A 21,700-nucleotide genomic window follows, 5' to 3' on the forward strand; every position below is an offset into this window, starting at 1 on the left:
GGGGATTTTGCTCCATGCGGCGCCAGGAAGGTGGCACTCTGCCAGCGGACACAGCCCTGGTTTTCATACCTGAATTTTCGGGGGGGGGGGGGGGAATCCCAATCGCTGAGGGACTGTAGCAACCTGGCACATCGCTGCTGTCCCTGGTTGAAGCAAGTTAATGTTGTAGTGACAACGATTGCTTGTTATTTTGGCATTGGTTCACTTTATCTTTCTAAAGCATTCCCTGGGAAAAAAAAAGTAATTCATCTTCAAACCACAGATAGAGGTAGGAAAACACAGAGACCGCAGTCCCACTACAGGGACTGTGCATTAACGTGTTACCCAGCAGCGCTGATTTTGATTGAGGCCGGGCATAATAAAACAAGTCTGAGAACCACTTTTCCATTGAATCAGGTGAACACCCACCATGAAGTTCAGACCGGGTCTGTGTTTTCATGCTGGGTTTAAGCTTGGCTTTGGGATGAGGTCCGTCATCAATTTAAGCAGTAGAAGCAAGTCGTAACTTTTTCCAGCCTGAAGCTTGTCAGGGTGAAATCAACCCGTCCACAGTTTTTGAACAAATTTGAGATGGCAGGGTGAGGTTTTAGCAGATGTGTTTTGTATTACAAAGCTGCCCTGGTCTGTATTTGACACCAGGTGTCCTAAAGCCAGATTTGTTGTATGGTGAAGCCTTGCTTTCAGTGATTTCCATGTCATTTGTGGCTTTTCCTTGTAATTCACAGAGGTTTTGGTTTCCTCTGAAAGCTGAACCAAACCTCTGGTGCAAATACATGACAATCCATTTCAGCTTGTTAGCTCTTACAGTACTGACTCTACCTGGTTTGGAAAATGGCATGGCAAAGTGATTTGTTCAGGAGTGTGTTGCCCAGAGAAGTTGTAGATGCCCCATCCCTGGAAGTGTTCAAGGCCAGGTTGGATGGGGCTTCGAGCAACCTGGTCTAGTGGAAGGTGACCCTGCCCATGGCAGGGGGGGTGGAACTAGATGATCTATGAGGTTCCTTCCAACCTAAACCATTCTATCATTCTATGTTGTTGGGCAGAAGCTGTGTTTGAAGGATCGGTGCCTGTGATAATCCTTCCTGTGGCAAGATGGAAGGGTTTCAATTGCAAAACTGCCACTGCTATGTTTCTCTATCATTAAGTCACTTAAAAAGACAAGCAAAATATTGCTTCTAATTTTTCTTAAATACAGTTGGTGCATTTATCACAACATTTTGCCTTTTCCTCTTGTTTGGTTTCGTTCCACGTCTCCCTTGGTTGCGTGGGTTTCTGCATTTCTACGGGCTGTCCTTTGACTAGTGCTGTCACAAAAACTCCAGCTCATTCCTCCTTCAAGAATAGCTTCAGATATTTATACCATAAAACAAAGCCTATGTTGTGTGCCATTTCTACCTAATGTGCACAGTGCTGAATCAAAGAATAAAGATTAATGTTTTTTATTAGACATTCTGTGCAATTATATAAATCAGATGCAACAAATTTTTTTGGTTTTTTTTTTCCTCTTTTTTTTTTTTAACCTTTCTTCCTAAACCCAGCATTTCCTTTCCATTTTCACAGGAAAACTCTCTAGGAGAAGGTGAACAAAACCCCAGCTGTCTCCTGTGTTTCCCTGGAGGGCCTAAACCACCATGGTATTTCAGCTGATGATACTATGGTAACATCTAAGATGATGTTAGGATCTAGGCTGGCTGAGAAAGACCACGTCATTCTCAGTCTGGATCAGGCTTTGGGGCTCCTCGTTTCCAAGAAGCATCACCAGGGATGACCATTGAAGGCCAGGGGTGAGACCCTGCTGGTGTACAAGCACAAACAATGGTCCAGACCAAGCTGTTTCCCTAGAGGGATGTGCAAGCCAACTTGTAGATCCACACTGTACCTCCAGAAGACCACTGTGATGTCTCTTTACTGGCTGCATGGGCAGCAGCAGCACAGAAGGAAGGATAACACAGAAAATCAAAGTTGAAGTACCCATGGAAACACACTGAGATCTTATTGAAGGTATCAGAAAACCACTGTGATGGAGATATACACAGATTTTTGAGATTGGCAGATGTTCCTCAGGACACATCTTCATGTTGTTTTGTTCCTTATCTGACAAATCTTTGAGGCTACAGAGTTTCCCCTATCACTCACTCAGGGTAGCACGGATTGAGTCAGTGTTTTTTTTTTTTTTTTTTTTTTTTTTTTTTTCTTTCAAGCTGTTTGCCCAAATATTTGAGAATATTTAAATGTTCGCACTGCTGCTCAGGCTTAGCATCCAGGATGTGAAGACAAATAGGCTGGAGAATAACTGACTTTTAAAAAAAACAGCCTGCAATAATTTTGTGGATGTGTGATTTGGATGCCCAGACTCACATCCTCTCTTTTACCACTTTATCAGCGCCCAGGCAGAACTATGCAATACTACCTTAGAAGGAAATGCAAGCCCTGGGGTGATGAAGTAGCTGGAGGTGAGACAACAAGGAGCACTGGGCTTTGGAGGAACTACCTGCAACCCTCCTCCCCACTGCCTTCCTCTCACCCCAGCGGCTCCACAAAGTGGGGTGCAAACAGTCAAGGGCAGTTATGAGGCTTAGAGGGCTATAATCTGCAATGGGTCTGGGAATTTCAGCAATGTTAAATGAGAATAAAACCAAAATGTTAGCTGAACAGAAATATCCATTTGTCACCCTCCCTAGAAAGGTATCTGAAGAGCACGTTTCCTCTGCACAGAAGATCAGGAAGCCAAATGTCATCCCACTGGAGAAAACAAAATGAAATGTCAATCAGATAAACCCAGATAACTACAGAGCCAGAGGTGACCCTTGGTCCTTAGGTGCAGGTGGAGATCCCTTAGACCTAGAGGCTGCTTGAGTGGCTGAGGGGTTGAACCTTGTGTGACAGACCCTGGTCCTAAAGAGCTGATGTGTGACTGTGTGGGGCATGTGGGGAAGGAGTGCTGGAGAGGGCTGGGAAGAACCAAGTCAGCTCTCACAATCACAGGTGCAGTCACTTGTAATAGGGGTACCTGGTGGCTCTGACTTCAAACGACTTTTTGAAAGCAAGTAGTTACCTCATGATCAGAAATTCCTAAATTCCTCTTCTGCCTTGAGGCTTATTCATGTTCATTTCTTGATGTTGGTTCAAGTATTAATGAGATCTCCCTCCTGTATCCAGCAAGGGCTGAGCTTGCTTTGCCACCTTCTCCTTAGCCGAGTCTTTCACCTCCAATGTGTCTAATTATGCAGTCACCTTGAGGTGTCTTGCCCCCTCCCAGATTTGGTTGAGAATGGCCTGTGGGCTCAGAAGACGCACACAGAGACACATGCAGATGGTGAGTCCAAGCAAAGCTGTGTCTTCAGAAAATCAAGTGATAGCTGTTAAACAGAGCTGGTTGTTACAGCAATGCCAAAGCCCACTGGTTCAACCAGGTTCCACAGGAAAATGCAACAGAGCTGAGTGTTAACGGGGAAACTGATGGATAAAACCAACCTGAAGGTATGGATGGAGGCAGGGATGATGTAGGAGCAAGGCAGGTCAGGTCGAGGTGGGAGGCTGTGATCTTGAGCTGTGACCCCATTTCTCACTAATGCTATGTTCTGCCTCGGCATTAGGTTGCCCTCTCCATGGCACATTGTGCTCCCTTCTCTGCGTCCAGTGGGCCCCAAAAGCTGACAAACGGGGAGATGAGAAACTGGTAGCATATCAGCAACATGAAAAAAGAGTATGAGCCCACACAGGGGAGCGAGAAGGAGGATGCGTCAGGAGGGAGGGCAGGGTTTTGGAGCTTGAGTTTAATGCAGGGAGGCAGGAAGACAGAGCCGTGCGACCTGGCGAGGTCTCCTGCATCAAACTGCCTTGTTGGTTGCTTCACTGCTGGTGTGAGAAAAATGTGAATGACACAAAAATGACACCACCTGGGGTAGTGTCCTGATCTGTTCTTTGCACGCTGAAAAACACTTTCGTTTGGGGTCGGGAGAGGGATCGGGAAGCCTGGAGATATTAATTTCTATACAGCTGCAATCACAGTAGCTACTTAGTGGAAAGTGGTGACCAAGTACACCTTTGGATCAGTGGTTTGAAGAGTACAGGATGACCTTGCAATGTGGGAAATAACCTGCCAGAAAAATGACAAAGCCATGGACAAGGCAGTGTCTGGAGCAGCCTTTCATCTGCTGCACTAAGAGAAAACATGCAAGACAACCAAAATAACATCCTTTGGCATTGTGTGACCCAGAAAGATTGAAAATAAAGAGAGAGAGAAATGAAATGGAGACAAAAAATAGCAGTGTTTTTGAAGATACTCATTAGTGGTGACTTTTGATAGTTTTGAGCTGCAGACAACCCTATGCTTACACATCTGGGAGCAGAGGCTGCTTTGGGAAGCACACGCAGCTGCTCTCAGGCTCATTTTCCAGTTCACGGTTCTCCTGTTTCCCTGTGGTGCTCAGAAGCCCAGATCATCCGCTTTGGGGAGCAGGTCCGCTGCCTGGGGCACATGGGACTGGAAAGGGATTTGTTTGCATGGGACAACTGGCATCTGACTAATCTGTTCCAGTTCACAGACCGGTGCTTCTCGCTGGGCTTCTCTCTGAGCATCCTGGTTGTGCAGTCTGCAAACGGTGCCTGAGTGAGCCTCTGGCCACGAGCTGCGTTTCCTCCCCTGCTCAATGTTACTCCTTGGCCTCGACTTGCTTCACCACCTACCAGCTGGCCAAATCGGCAGCCGACTCGTTAATGCTGCAGTGATTTTCAGAGGACCGGACACGAGAGCGGCAGGATCTGGTCCTGTGGCAACAATAGGAGCTGCTTCATTTTCTTTCCCTTAAGTCAGCCGTGCTCTTGGCATCTTCGAACCCGTCTCTCTTGACCATCATTACAGTGATTTAACACATCATGGAGTGCTTACCGTTGTGCCTTGGGAGACACTTATTTCATAATTGATCATCACGGTAATAAAGCAAAGCAGAGCGGCCCCCTCGCTGCCCGCCCCGAGGCTTTATGCGCTGCTGGGAGCGCAGCGGGGAGCAGGGATATTTGTGGGAGAGCTGCGGCGGGTGCAGAGAGGCTGAGAAAAGCCCTCTGCCTGAAATACAGACACGGGGATCGCTTCCGTGCAGTTGCTGATCCCACATTATTCTGACCAAGAGCAGCCAGGCATTTCAGACAAGTACAAATGTCTCCACTTGCATGTGCTGGGGCAAGAGTTTTGTCAGGGGAAGGGTCAAGTTCCTGCCACACTCCAAACAAATTATGGTGTTGAGGGTAAGAGCTCATAGATGTAACCACGAGGACTAGAAAGAGCATTTCAAGCCTTTTTATCCCAGGGCAGTAGAGGCTTGAGGGACAGCCTTTCATAAGATTTGTGCCAATTTCTTCTTGAGGCGGCATCTTATTTTTGACAGAAGCCAGTCAGTCTCCACAGCGCAGCTGTACCAGAGCCGTACCTCCGCTCTGTCTGCTGGACCCGAGCCCTGTCGCTTTCAAAGCCAAATGCCACATCAGGCTGCCTCCTCTCCCTTGCTGCCGCCTCCGAAATGAAAATGCTGGTCTTTCTTGAAAATAATGGTCTCATCCCAGAAATGCGCATAGAAAGTGACAGCAGTATATAGATTGTGACAAACTGAGTTGTTTTCCAAATCACCTTATTGGAAATCTTTAATAAGAAGCAGCTGTTTCACCGGTAACATCAATGACCGTTAGCATGAGCATGAGGTGGCCGTTGGACGCGTGCTGTGGAGACCCTGGCCACTGGCTCTGCTCTTGAGGACTGCAGGCAAACTGCCGGGCATGGCGGCAATTTGTCAAAACCAGAAAATATCCTGAGTTAGTCACAGCAGGAAGACAGACAGCAACATCAGAGCACACTGTTGCATCCAAGTGGTTGGTGACTAGTACAGGCTTGACAGTCTTCCAGAGCAAAAAGCTGTATGCAGCAACAGTGCAAGCCCAAGACAAGGAAAGCAGATGTTCCCGGCTCCTCCTCCATCCTTGTTCCCATATGGTGACTAAGTAGGTTTTGTAAAACAGAACGTGCTGTAAATCAGAGCTGTGTGGAGTTCCCCAGTTGGGTTAAACGTGGCTTTTAGGGTGCACAAGTGAACCACTATTATTTACAACTAAGGAGACTACTGCTTTAAGCTTTCCCTGAATATCATAGGCTTCACTGGACTAGTGATTACTCTTTCAGGATGATAATTTTATGTAATCCACATTTTCTTGGATTACCTGTGCATAGGGATCCCAGTTCGGGGTCAGCTGAGCAAGAAGTTTCTCAGCTAAAACTACTTCAACCTTGTCCTTTGTGTTCACTTCCATGGCTCACAGTGGTATTTTTGCAGGATCAAACAGTCTCATTTTGACCATTTAGCACCAAATAGTACACGATGCTGTGATTTTGGGGAAAGCCAAATTAAAGCCACAGTTTGAATGAGGATGTATTCTTAGGATGTGTGTATTTGTCTCTCTCAAAACTAACAGTTTACACTGCACAAGATGATTTGCAGAAGGCTGAGTTTGGATTGCCTAGGGATTTTGGAACAACAGGAAATATTCCCATGCAACCGTAAGTGTCTGTTAAAAAAACTTATTTAGTCGTTGGTTCAGTGTTCAGGAAGCTGTTTCCTCTTGCACATGTTACTTGAAGTCTTTAGGTTCCTGGTGAGCTGCTGTACCGCTCTGCAGCTTGGCCGTTCTTCAAGTAGTCCCAGCTCCATCTCGGCCGAGAGGGCTGGAGGGGAGGAAATCCCACCCATGCAGAATAGGCAGGGACAAGCCCCATCAGGCTGCTCCTGGCTTCACACAGACATCTTCCACAGCCCGAAGAGCTGTTCTCACGGCAGACCTGCCTGGGTATGATGCTGGAAACCCATGGCCTGGTCTTGCAAATCACAAACTCGAAAAGGTTTCTTCCTTCTAATACATTGACTCAAGCACTTTATTAAGATTTATAGTCCTGTAACAAATCTATAATTAGCAGTTGAAAGATAACTTCATAAAATCAATATAGTCTAATGTAGTTCGTGTAATATACAGCCTTTTAGCTGTATATGGATTTTCTTTCTTATGAATGTTTTATCCCTTGTATTTCCCTTTTGCGCAGCTTAATTAAAAAATTAGAAACTTTAAAAATTAAAATTTACTCTGGAAGGAAAATCTTGTATTGGAGATAAAAGTGGGCTTGTAAGCTTCCAGTACACCTTTATTATCTGATAGACCAACTAGAAAAAAAATCCTGTTTTAGTAAAAAAAGGAAATAGTTCATTTACAAGTGTCACATTCAAAAAAATATCAGATTCAGAAAAATCTGTAGGAAAACATGCTGAGAATGAATTATTTTAGTCAAAACAACTTATTTTTTAGATTATACATTTTCATAAACAGCTAAGCAATATTAAATTTTAAATGAAGTATTTCAAAGTTACTGAGATCCGGGAACACATCAGATCAAAATATTTTTTTTACGGCACTTTAGTGAAAAATTTTGGAAGTCCTGTTTTTTTCTTGCAATTCAAAATGGGAACATGCTGCTGATTCTCATGAAATGGAATATCCACTTCTATGCCCAAATTAGATTAAAAATTCTTTCTTTTACTTCCAATAGGCCAATAGAAACTTTTATTTACAGTAGACATTTTATTACACTTAATACAAATTAACATAAATTTTCATTATGGAAACAAATAAATGATATTTTAAATGGTGAATAAGCATTGCTTTACAATCTTAACATGCCCCGAATCACAGCATTAGGCCAATGACTGAGAAACAGAAATCTTCTCTCAAACTGACTGCAAGCAACTTCAGGAACGGTGTCCGCGCTGGCTTGGAAGTTATTGAGACACAACAAAATGGCCCTTTATGTTTTGAATAAAGCAATTTTTAAGGGTTTTTCCAGTTTTTAAAGCCAGTTCACACCCGAGGCACCCGTCCACACACTAGTGTATAATTTGTTCACCACCAACGTAAGTATGAGAATCAAATATTTTGGCCTGCCTGACCGGAGGACATTGGTGTCCTGATGATTTGCGCTGCAGGGCCTGAAGTTTGGGTGTGAATTCATGGGTTGAGGAGGGCTCCAGCAGAGGTGAGGGACGCTCCTTCATCAAGATACAGGGCAGCTGGCATGCTGAGGGATGGGCGCCCAAACCAGATGTAGGAATTGCACAATGCTGGGTGGTGTCTGAAGCTGTGACACACCTAAAGGGTGGGTAAATTGAGGCTGGGTTGGGCTCTGCACCCTTCTCTGTTTGTGGGCTCAGGTATGTGTATGCAGTTTTTCCTCTGGAAAACAAGGGGGTGGGTGAGCATCAGCTCCGGAGTGGTGGAAGAGTTGCCCAAGAGCAGGAGAGCACATTGACTGTGGGCTCCAAAGTGAGGTTTTTACCTTAAGCAGTGGTATTTAATGCATTATGGTCTGTGAAAGAGTGAAACACGCTTTCTCCTCCATCCTTGGCATGTGGGGAGGAATCCAGGTCTCCTCGTGATGGGATCCTTCCCTCACTCCCCACAGCATTGCTGAAACATCATCCTGTTCTCCTGCAGGAGGCTGTCTAGAGCCTGCCCCAAGTCCTGGGGTCTGGGGGTTGCTATTTTAAACCTGATCGTGTGCCTCATGACGTGCCGAAGGAAAAAAAAAAATCAATTTCTGATAATGAATCTTGTTATTTTCCTGTACTCAGAGGAAATCTGCAGCACAGCTGGCGGTCCTGGAGGAGAGTGAAGGAATACTGCTTAATGAGAACCTGGTGGGTTAATTAGTCCGTTGTATGATGTGGTTAGTCAATAGGAAAGAAACACTTGGAAATTTTGAACAGCGGAATCCTGATTGACCTTAAGGTAGCGGTGGCCTAATAAGCAGTTAAATGTGCCTGAGCAATAGGGGATGTTTGAGCAAGAGAGGATTAGGAGGAACTGTGCTGATGTCTCTCTGCACAGTTTGAAGCAGAAGAACTGCAAAAATGAATGTGTCAGTGAGGCTTTTAGCAGCAGAAAAGAGACTGCAGTGTTTCCAGCTCAATACATGGAGTCTCCTTGGTGTACTGACCCACAGAGTTTGTGGGAGCACACAGAGGGGCAGCACATATTGCAAGAGCTGGGAGGGGATGTGGAAAGGAAAAAAAAAGATAGGGATCGGAGCTTTGTGTTTATGCTTCCTTTTGACTTAGTCAGAGGTCCCAAAAGAGTTTTGCCTTCCTCTCTCAAGCTCAGCACCCCAGTCATGTGCACCCAGACTGCCTCCTCCAGTGACTCCTTCAAAATGCATGCTTCGCAACCTGCACTTCTCCCTTTCGGCTTTATGACAGTCATTGCACTAATTACTCTGCTTTTTGGATATATTTTTTTTTAATTTAAAAAAATTGCTTGCTGTGGCCTGCTAATATCACGTGCAGGTCTTTGAAGAAAGCTGCCACTACCAGAGCGGTCTAGTGGGAGGTGTCCCTGCCTACGGTGGGGGAGTTGGAACTCGACGATCTTCAAGGTCCTTTCCAACCTAAACCATTCTATGATTCTGTGATGATTCTATGAGCGCAGGATTTGCCTCCCTGCTGCCCTGGGCAGCTCAGTGCAGTCCTCCTTAGGGTCTTCTTCTCTCATACCTCCCATTGCTTCTGATTCAGCTGACTGCTGAGTGTCTTGCAGTGCTGGCAAGAACCTGGCCTTGGCTTCGGTTCTACAAGGGCTCCATCTCCCTGCCGTTAGTCTCCTGTTGCTACTGGTTTCATTTCATCTGCTGTCCCGAGTCTGTTGCTATTTCATATAAGCCTGCCAGATTTGCCTGCATGATTGTTCTTTTGTCCAGATGGATGTTTAGCTCAGGCTATTTAGTGCTGATCTGGTTTTCCTATTGCTTTGTGTGTACCCGGGGGAAGAGGTTTTGTATTAAAATTCTCCTGGAGTGCTGAGTCACTTGAACTCTGCTACTGTGTCATGTGCTCAATTGTCTGAGTACGGGACCTGGTTATGTCATATCTTGCAAAATGTGTTTTCTGTTTCCCCATCGGAGCTTTGCCTGAATGGCTTCCAAATTATCCACCTACTAGAAGCTGGGAAAGTTCTCTCTCATGATGTAATTCCCCTCTTAAAAGTCTGTTTTGGTCTTTTCCAAGAACCTGGATGGGATTTGATAGCTGGGATAAGTTTTTGCATGCTTTGCTCTTTCTGTATATCGCTGGGCATTCAGGAGGATTGACTTCTTGTGATTCGGCCAGCCACATAATTCCCAAATGCCAACTGCTAATACTATTGTCCCATCAGATTAGAGCCCCGTTACTGTGTGCTTAAAGAGGTTTCCCAAATCCGTCAAACTCTTGATTGCACTCCACGAGACACATGTAAAAGTTGCTGGTTGGGCTTCCACTAGAGATTCAGTGTTCACCAGGCCCTCTCTGTGGCTCTCTGATGCTAAATTCAAGCCCAGAGAAACTCTTTATCCACAGCACTTCCCCAAAAGAATTCCTCTCAATGCAACGGGCAGAAGACAGTTTTGCCTTGAACAAACCAAGTGGTCTGGCTTCGCTCACTGGTAATCAGCAGTGACACTTTTTTTTTTTTTTTTTTTTTTTTGGTGATTCTATTCAGTGTTTTTGGGTTGATGCAGACACCCAAGTATCTGCAAGGCTTTCAGTGCTATTAGACTAGTCAGTCAGTCTGTGCTAGTTTCCAGAGATGTAACGATCCATTTTCTTTTGAGGCTTGTCACTTCCTTCCTTAGTGACTGCACTGCGCATTTCATGTCTCCTGTCTCATTGGCTGCAGAGAAGCTTATTTATAGCTTCACTTCCTTGTCTTGTGCCCCTGTCCATTAGAGGGCTTGACCTACAGCTGGCTGCTGTCTCACCCTGAGGACATTCTCTGGCTCTGCCTTTACCAGATTGGGGTTTACATTGTCCTGCCTCCTGCTGGGTCCTATAAACCCCAGGCAACGCATTTTGTAAGATTTTCTTATTGACGGTCTGTATTCGTCTGATGGTTTTAGCATGTTTTTTTGTATATCACCAACAGGTAGTCCCATTTTTGCAGCCTTGTACTGATGTGTATTGTCGCTGGGCTGAGCACGGCAGATGACACCACTGTTTGCATGGAAATGAATGGCTTGATCCTGCAGCCTCGCGGTGGGTGTACTGGTTGTGTGGCCAGCAGCCTTCTTTTCCCGGCAACGTGAGGCCACACCAGGCAATTGAATTGACACAGGTCTGTATTGTGTTTCTTCACTAGCTTTAACTTTAACCTATCTGTGCTGACCTCGTGGCTGCTACTGTCTGATCCTCTCCCTTCAATAGATCAGCAGCCCTCACGATTTTCCAATAATTGCCCCAGATTTAGATTTATTTCTCTAAACTTTTGTTTCCTTAGGGTGAGTTCGTCTCAAGACTAAAGCACTTAAATGCACATTACCTGTAGGGGTCTACACCTGCATGTGGTGTCTAAGCTTACATTATAGTCAATCAAGGTCCAGTCCAGAGAGTTGAAAGAAGAACACAACTGGTCAACTTTGGGTGCCTACTTTGAGGCAGACTAGCTGAATATCTCTCCATTGCAATCTCCATTGCCTGTAGTGACAAAGGAGGAAACACTGTTGTTTAAAAGAAGTCGAGTGCTGTTTGAGATCCCCTATGATATCCGAGACATCTGCGGTGGATGGCCAATGTGACAAACAGCAGCACATAGAGACCAGAGCAGATACTCCACAGAACCTAAAATTACACTGGACACATCAGCCTCCACAAACAGGACTTTAGACATCTGCCACACATGTAGACACCTAAGTTTGGCTATCTCGCTATCAGGAAAGTGTCCAGGGCTATTTGAAATGCCCTTGGATGCCCTGTTTGGCCTCCAGCTGCTGTTCCTGGGCATCTCACGGGGCACACAGTTTGGGCAGCTGCATCTATCTCATCATGTTTACAAAGTGCCAGAACATTATCTCAGCTGACTAATTTGCCACATATCTCCACGAATACTGTTATTTGTTTCTGTGCTGTGTTGTTTCTTCCCTTTTCCCCAGTGAGATAATGAAGGAGTTTTCCATGATTTTCTCACCAGTATTCAACAGTCAGCTCTGAACACAGCTTTCACTCTTCATGCTTGTGCTTCTTCATTGTGCCCTCATATTTTTGTTCTAGAGGTCACAGCTGTTCCTGTATTTTTCTGTTTATTTCTCATTTTCTCCCCATTCAAAATGAAATGGCCAACGAAACCTCACCTTTTTGTGCTGTGTTGCAACTAATAACATTTAGGCTGCCATAGCTCTGCTGCTAAGAGGTGTTTGCAAGCTCTTAGTAGCAGACCTATTTAAGAGTGCAATTCATATTCTACCATATGTGCTTAGAGAGGGTTAGGGATAACTCTTCCAGACTTTTTTCTTCTTCCAGTCTGTATTTCGTCTTCCAAGATTCAAGTACACTTATGAAGGGGTAAAGTAGAAACATTTTTGTTATGCTAAAGAAGAAAGAAAGCTGGCAAACATCCTGATAGCCATATTCATGAGGATTATTTCTCACTGTTGATCCTGTGGCTCCATGTTGCATGAAAATAAATATTTCCTAATTATAACACATACATAGAAAACATAAAAATAAATGTGTATATCTAATGGTTGAACAATCAAGTATTTTATTTGATTTTCAGTTGTGTCAAATGGAGCACTTAATTGCTCCAGCCACTAGCTTCAGTCTCTGACCTACATTTATGTCAAGAACTGCATTAAAATATACAAAAGTAAAAGACAGGAATGGTTTTAGGCAGCTTTTCCCAGTTTTTATCTGATAATAAGAGACTGTCTCTGAATTAGAGTCAAGTGTCACCCAAGGCCAGATCTCCAGTATGTGTAAATGTGGCCCACAAAAAAGAGGGCTGAAAGACTTCAGGTAAACGCAGCAGCCTGCCCCACCTCCCCAGCCCACTCATGTATGTTAATTTAAGAAAAGCAAACATTTGTAAAAGAAAGCCGTCCAGCTAGAAATGTTGAGAACATGTGTTTTCCTTGTTGCAGCACAGCCAAAAGAGACAAAGTTCCATTTACACAGTATCACATTTTGCCAAATTAACAGTAACAGTACTATTAATATTTAATATTTATATGGCACTGTCATCAGGAGGGCAGTCGAGTCTGATCCCTACTGTGTGAGATGTGCAGGCACTGAAAGTGACTTACATTATTTTTATTTATGTTGAGGAACCATTGTAATGTGTTGCCAACTCCATTGTGCCTGCCAAGATGTGGGCCTTACGTCCATTTTAAGGACAATTTGCTTTTATAACTGTGAGAGTTTCAAGTAAAATTTTTTCTTCTTAGTTTTTTGACATACCATTAAAAGCTGAGTTTATATGTTGAGTCAGTCAATTATGGGATCTGGTTCTGGTAACACCTTTTCAGGATGTTACTGAGTAGTGTCATTTCCCATGGCTGGGATAGAGTTGCGGAAGGAAAGGTGTACGCGTTTTTGTTTTGACATGGAGAGCTTGAGCATCATGGAGTTTTATCTTTGTGTATGGGTATAAAAACATATTGGTTTGAACCTCCAGTGAAGCTGGTGAGACGTTTTGGTTTACCAACGCCATGAATTTTTCAAAGGATTGGATAACCTCATAAAATGAGGTTCCCTGAATATTGTCTTAGCCCTGTGAATGCTCTGTCTCCCTCAATTTAGGCAGTGCAAGGCATGAGCTGTTTGCCAGTATATGAACGGGGTCCTTCAACACAGCAAATAAATAAGTAAAGATCATAATATTACTTCCACTACTACTACCGCCACCAGTTTGCCATCAGACATCTCTCAGGTCATTTTAATATCCTTAGCTTAAATTTTAATAGCTTCTCTTTCAACATACACAGGTTTGATCTGAGGTTCATCCTTATATTAACTGACCAAGAGGGCTACTCTCTGGCCAGTTGGAATGGCTGAGCCACCAACTCCACATAGCTGTATAATCCTAGCTGAATATCTAAATTGCATTTTTAGTGTGACGAAGTTACTCCAGCATTAGTGCTATTTTGGTAGAGTGCTTTGCATGAATGAATTCACCTGCTCCTCCCCAGGGAGGGACCTTGAGCAGACACCCTATGGTTGTTTCTCCCAGCCTGGAGCCCATAACACTCAAGCTGCCATCACAAAAGCATCCACGATGGCTCACAGGTACCATGGGAGCTGCACCTGGGACTGTAATCTGCTCTGTGGTCCTGACTTTGGTGGCTTGGAACAGTCTTTGGTTTTATCTACCGTTGTAAGAAAGGAGACTGGAGTTTTCTATGAAACACATGGTGTTCTGAGTTGAGTGAACAGTATAGAAATAATGGGTTTGAAGTCAGAAATAAACACGCTTTTAGGTTCAAGCTTTGCTTTCCTCATTGTCCCCACTCCCTGTATTTTGATTTGCATCATTTGTCTCAGAGTGCATGAGCAAGATCCCTTCAGATGAAAGTAACCCAAATGATGTGCTCCAGGCAACCGAGCACCTAATGTGCTCTAGCAATCAACGGGAGTTCTGTCCTGAGGACCAGATTAGAGCTGTCCTGAAGTAAAACCACGAGGCGTGCAGAGTAGCTGTTAGGTCCTTAGTGTAAATGGTTTTGCTGCTGTTGCAATCTGCAGTAGGGTAATCCGGTGCTCCCGTCGTTACCACTTCACTTGCAAATGCAGACATAGCCCAAATCTGTGTGTGCCTGCAAGGAGCATATACGTTCATGCAAGCTCATTGCCTCTACGTGACAGCCTGTCTCCCAGAACTTCAGTGATTCCCCTGGTACTTAGGAGCCTGGGGATTCTTCTTTGGTGAATAAATTGCAGTAGGAAGATGTGTGTGAAATTTCTATCATCTGGGATCCTTAGTAAACTCTCCTGTGACAACTGCATTGAAGGAAACTAGGTGAACATATCTGGAAAGCGTTTCTTGGAGCTATATACAATGACAGTTCACTGCATTTATATCATTCCTTGCAGAGTTATTTTACTTGCATTACTTCCAGAATGCTTGCTACAAAACCAATTCAGGCAAAATAAATACTATAAATAATATAATATCATACAGAGATTTTCCAAACATTATTTCTCCTAGCCAGCTAAAAAGGTATTCTCAGCTCTGAAGACAACAGAAGAAATTTCATCCTGATCCAAGTATGCCCATCATTCGGGACTCGGGGAAGCTAAAGCTTTGAACATCCAAAGGCTCTGCTAAGTCCTCAGCTGTTCCAGTTCTTACCTGACTTTATTCATGCCCCCGAGTTATACTGTATAGACATAAAAGCAAATTTCACAATCAAATTAAATGGTTGGCCTAAATTCTACTCTCTCAGGCTAACTACTTTTAGGTAGGAAAGGAGCACTGTATTCCACATAGCTTGTGAAGAAATACCATGCTGTGCCTTTAATGTGGACTCATACATAATTCAGGGAGCCTTGTTCACCAGAGCATGTTGCTTTTGGTTTTTTTTTTTTCTCTCTCTTTTTTTTTTTAAAGATAGCAATGTAATAGTGATTAGGACTTTTTTTGAGGCACTTCACAAGAATTTTACCTTTTCAGCTACCAATGCTGTGGCTTTAATACATCACAGACCAATTCCAGCCTCTGGTACAGTTAGTAGCAACTTTCAAATGTAAGACTGTAATCTTGTAACATAGGAATCAGGTGAATATTTTTCATAAGTGTCAATTCTAATAGATCTCTGTTTACTTACAGTAAGATGTATCTGGGTTCCTATGAACCACTTTCCTTCCCTCCAACCCATCCAATTTTCCACCAAATCAGAGATTTCCACCTCCAAATGGAAATGATCACTTACCAGAGGCCCCTTCTGGACCATTTTTTTTCCATCAATTTTCTAAGTCAATCTGCAGTGCATAGCAGATATGGAGTAAGAAATTGTCCAAGTATGAAGAGGTGTAGAACGAAGCCAAAACATGATTTGTTGTAATGCTCGAGTTGAACCTAAAGCTGTGAAAAACATATAAATAACATAAAATATGCTCAGGTTTGAGTAAGCTTCAGTTGTTAAATGTTCTGCCCAAAAGTGGCATTTCAGTGGGCTTAGAACTGTTCCAAAAGTCAGGATAAATTTGTCATTTTTGAAGGTGAGGTGGAGAAAAGAGAAAGAGATACATAACGATAGATTACTGTATTTAAAAGCCACCTGTCTCCTTTCTTTCAGTAGTTCATTTGGCAAAGGACATATTCAAAATGCAGGAAATAAGCCTTTAGTTTCCTCATCTGCCTGAGGAGATCTGAGCCCACCTTAATTTCCCAGGAATGTTCCCTAATCACCAGACCATTCAGTATCTCCCAGTGCAGGAGGGAGAGAAGAGAAAGGTTGTTTTTTCAATACCTCCAATAGAGTATATTCTACTTTGTTTACAATATTGAAATATTCATGAGAGTCATGTCCTGCCTCTCTGCTGCAGAGCCTAAACACCGTGATATAGAGTTGTTCTCTCTGCTTAATGAATATTTCAATATTCTATATACAGTGGAACAACATCACCCAAAAGAGAAGGTATTTCCCAGCAGAATATTCCCCTGTGCAACAGCTGTAACTTCCTTCTCCAAGTTCAGCTCTCTGTGTGAAAAGTGGGAACTGAACCCATCTCCTACCTCCTGGCTGGACTCTGCAGCCACTGAGTAAAGAGGTGGCAGTGCCTGTTTGGAGCATTTTAAAAAAGTATTATTTCCATGCTTTTTTGGTTTTTCCCTTTAAAAAAGGCCAAAATAGAAATGCATTGCTTTTTTTTTTTTTTTTTTTCCATTTAATTAATAAAACCTGTAAATGCCTCATTGGATCTCATACGGTTTTGTTCCCAAACTCGAGAATTTGGTAATTTGCATGCCTTCTGACCTAAAGTTGGTGGAAAAATATCAGGGGAAGGTAAGATGATTTTGCAGCTGTCTAATGTGGAGATCAAAAAGCACCGGTTGGAAATACGATGTTAGCAATTTTGGAGTTGCCTTCTGATTGTCTCCTGATGGTATAAGATCAAATATGATCCATTTACAAATTAAAAGAGCCATGGGCTGGATTTTTTTTCCCTTTCCTGGTAGATACAGAAATTCCACATAAAAGCTGTTTGGTCCATGAACATGGGGAGCAGATCCTTCAAAGAAGGACTATTTCTGAACACATGCTTTTCAGGCTACTGCTGCTCTTTTAGAAGTGACTTGTTGGATTTACTTCAAACCTTAGCAGAAAAATATCTCTCCTGGACGTACACCAAAGTACCTGAAATTTCAGGCTGTCAGTGGTTGTCCTGGCTCTATTTTTTGATCCAAGTGGGGGGTTAGAGGTTCACAATCTGATTTATTAAGAACAATGTCTTACTGCTTTAAATGTAATCCTCTTAGTTTTTTACCGTTTTACCTTCTTGGTCAGGATGAGTTGCAATTCATGCCAAAAATGCCCTGCCAGCACTAAGGCTCCTGTTTCATTGCTTTATTAGGTCTTGAGCTACATGATTAGCCTGAGGGATAGATTCCCAAATAGCAGCTGCTCAGCCGGGGTGTTTCCTTAATCCATGCCTCTCCTTTTCGGAATCAAAGCCGCGCCGAGGTACGAGAAAATTATCTCTACCCTACAGAGCTCTACAGAGCGAGTAGGGAAGCGAGTAAACGGGCACGTCTGTACTGGAAATCTTGTAGAGGTTAAGATGAGGCAACTGCACTTCAGTGATGGAACTACTCTCTGTTGACACATCTAATCTAAATTAATTTTTTCATCTTTATGCAGCAAACTAAGATCTAAACTGTCTGGGGCATTGGAAAAAGCAAGCCCCAAAAGATAGCTGTAACCTAAGTGCTGTGTGAGCAGTACCATGGAAATGCTGAGAATGTTTTTAGTGCTAATTATTGTACATACTAAAACAAATTTATGTTCCTTCTTAGGAAATCCTGTGGATGTGCTGCATTTTTCCATTCCTACCTCTCTGATGCTTTCCTTCATATATACTTAGTAACATTTTTCATGAGGAAAATTATAATAAAATATAACATATGGAACTTGGTTGTTTACTTATTTACTTTGGCATAAATAGCAGTAGTTTCACTGAGCTCAACTGACCCAAACCTCAACTGATAAATTCACTCTGGAGTTATTGGTTGCAATAGAAACCTACTCATTTATATTAATTGAAAAATTGGCTAACTGAAGCTAAAGTGGTATGAAATTAAAGTAAATGAGAAGAGAATCAGTGCCATTTGTTTATTGTTTTCATACCTACTGTGGTTTTCTGATACTGTTATGTGAAATAATTCAACGAGTATCTTACAGCCAACAAAGTAGAATCTGATGGCAAAAAATTGTCTAATTTCTAGCTGTAATGAACAAAATTACTTCAATGCTAAGACCATTCTTCTCTGTCTGAAAGGTTTTGGATGTGTTTGGGATATATTTTGAGACAATAGGAATTACCATGATAGTTGCAGAAAGATTTTGTCACTTTATTAGCCTGAGTTTTTGAAGTCAGGCCCATAGGGTAAGTAGGGCTGCATTAAGAGGTGAAATACAAAATCAAAGGCAAGAAAAACATGACTCTTAATTCTCGGGCTATTGGACTCATGTGGGTATGTACCCTCCACGCACACGAGTGTGTTTGTACATAATTGGAGCTCAAGAGAAGGCTGAGGGAACAGATGCAAGATAAATGGTTCCTATAAGAGCAACATGCCCGGTATTTTTTGTCATTTTAAAGGATCTCTCTCCTCCAAAGGAATTATTATAGTTATTGTCCTTTCATTACTCTAGAGGTCTATTTCCTGCAAGGATTCAGAATAAAATATGCCACTGCTAGTGAGATAAATAGTGCTTTATTTCTGCTAGCCATGCAGAACAGCACTTCAAGGAGAGGGATGCAGGATTCTGCCCTTCCTTTGGCCTCATGGAGGGAACATCTGACTAGTTTCCCATCAAGACTTCACTCTGTATAGCTATAAAAGCAATGGAATTACAGAGTTGTATTTCAGATGATGATTTGAAGCTTTGCACAGGTCAAAGTCAGGCCATACCCTCTGTCAGCTCTAAGGGAGATGGGTAGGAACCATCACATATCTGAAAGTCTGAGGTACGCTTGTAGCGTCTGGGAAAAGCAACTGCAGAAGCTCACAGACCTGAAGGAAGGCTGCGTGCCCACCAGTCTGCCTCCTTTTTACCCGTTATTCTAACTGGTTTGATAAAGGATATAGCTTCTGCCTATGAAACTCAGTATCACTTGCCTCCTGTTAGATACACAGATTAAACTTTTCTTCCTCAAGACATACTACAATTTTAATAGCTGACTGTTATTTTTAATCTTTTCTTGGTATTTTCTGCAGTTCCTCATTGATAGTCAGGTTTGGGTTTTTTTAGTTTGAGGTTAGGTGTTTTGTTTTTTTATTTTTCACTATGTCCCCGTCTCAGGAGCAAATACAGTGCTTGCCTATTTGTCTTCTGGTGTCATTAATTTGGTTGTCACAGCTTGATGCTCAGTGATATATATGTGCCTGACTCTGTGTGTGGTACTCATTGTGCTAATTGCTTCTCCTCTGCATGAAAAGAGAGCTTTAGGTAACTAAGTGCTGCCTCAGAGATGCAAACGTTAAGAAGATCCAAGGTTATTCTATTTTTAAAATTTCATAGCTCTGAGTTTGTCCATTGAAATAGAGGAGTCTGAAGGTGATGCTCTGGGCTCACTGATGGCAGTGGGAATTTTGGCATTGGAGTTAATAAGGTGCAAGACTCCTTCTTTGAGAGCTCAGGGTAGTCCTTGCTGGATTTTGGGTATTTACACAATGAGAACTGGTTTAAAGATAGATCTGTTTCTCTGAATACTATTTGTTATAGCCAGGCATGAAAAACAGAGGGACACGGAGCTGGCACATAGCTTACAGCACGCACCTCCCTTCTGCCCTGCAGCACCTCCACGGGGGAGCTGTGGGTCTGTATGGGCATATGGCAAGAGATTGCCTTCTTCAGTGAGGCTGATTCACCTAATCCTTAAGTGAAATAACACCACACAGAGCAGGCTTCTTTAATCTGCATACTTGTTTTTTACTTTACAGTTTACAATTATAGCAGAGCATATGGCAATGCAGATGAGCAGTCAAGGTCCGGACCCCTGGGATGAGTAGCTGCAGTCCTACCTCAGTGAAACCCAATGACTTATGCCAGGGATGACTCTGGTCCCAGGAGCCATCTGCTTCCTTGCTGGGGGAAAGCTGTGTTGGCTGCACGGAGCTGGCTGATCAGAGATGCAGAGCTCAACGCCCAGCTCAGACATGCAGCCAACTGCGTGCTCGGAAATGCAGGGAGCAGCGCCGCCAGATCTGCTTCTGAGTGCCTGCAGTAGCGCCCAGAAGTAGTTGAGCCCAGGCTATATATCACTAGTTTTCTGCAGTATCCCGAGGCAGGGGAACGAAGGAAAACCAGCTTGTCGTCCGAACGGTCACATTTCCTTGTTCTTCTACTAAGCGATCTTGCCCTGGTACTCAATGTGCTGCCATCCCGTTCAGTCCGGGAGTAATGTGGCAATAAAAAAAAAAAATAAATCTCAGATCTATGCTGCTGGTTGGGGACATTCGGTTAGACAATTTGCATTTCAAAAGGTTGTTTGTTCTAATGCTTACCTTTCAAAGATCTGCCTTTGGAATGGTATGTACCATAAATCTATCAGGTGAAAACTCCTGGCAGAGGTTGCCTGCCTGCCTTTGCTGCCTCTAAGAACTGTCTGTTAGCTCGGTTTCTCAGGACAACTTCTAAGTTGCCACGGTTTTGATCCCCCAGTGCTGTTTCTTTGTCATCTGTTCACTCCTACTACAGACATCCCTCTCCTATCCATATTTAATTCCCGTGCAGTCTGTGGACCTTGTTCCTGTGCCACTTGCCCCAGCACGTGTCAAGGGTGACACCAGTTGTGCCAGTGTGGTAGATCTGTTGGCCAGGGTAACTCCACACTCCTGGTCTGAGGGCCTGATTTTCCCCCACCGCATGTCAGGGAGGAAGGAAGGACCCTCAGGTGTTTCTCCTGCACTGTGTATGGTCTTACGACTGCTTTCCTCACTGCAAGTGGCTGGTGAGCTGCACCAGTGTAGCTGAGTGCAGCTGTTTTGAGAAGGACCATCACAATGTGGAATTTATCCTGTGTTTATGTAAATGGCAGCAACTGCTCGACGTTGCTAAAGGACAGAGAGCAGCATTTTCAAAGGAGAAGGTTGGTATGACTATAAATCCTATGGAATAATGGGATTTGTATGGGGGAAGTGTCTAATCCCTTTCATAATAAACAGATTTATGAATGACAGATGTGGGTAACTAATGAATGCTTCCAATTCAGGATCAAGGATTGAGTGAGCACAAGAAAACGTGGTCGCAGTTCTGGCTGAATTTTAAACACCACATAAAATCTCAGAGTTCAGCCGTCAAGAAGACTTATTTGATCACTCGGTTCTGCCTGTGCTCTTTACTTCATTAGTATTAAATACTTATAATTCTGCAGACACGACTAAAAGCTGAGGTGGGCTGAGAACAGAGATGCAAATAACTAATAAGATTTCATGCTTTATCCAAAGTGTTCTTTAAAGCTGTTTCCCTATGAATACTCGAGCACAAACAGTAAGTGTTAATTGAATTGAATTGAGTGTGAATGCACACATCAGGCTTGTCAGCAGTAATAAGGCCAAAGAGACAACAGCGAGGGATATTATATCCAAAGAAAAAATTAGTTCGAGAGGCACTCAGGGCTGGATAAGTTCTCCAAAGCGT

This window comes from Vanellus vanellus, assembly GCF_965231255.1.
Source record: "Vanellus vanellus genome assembly, chromosome: 2".
Taxonomy (NCBI): Eukaryota; Metazoa; Chordata; class Aves; order Charadriiformes; family Charadriidae; genus Vanellus; species Vanellus vanellus.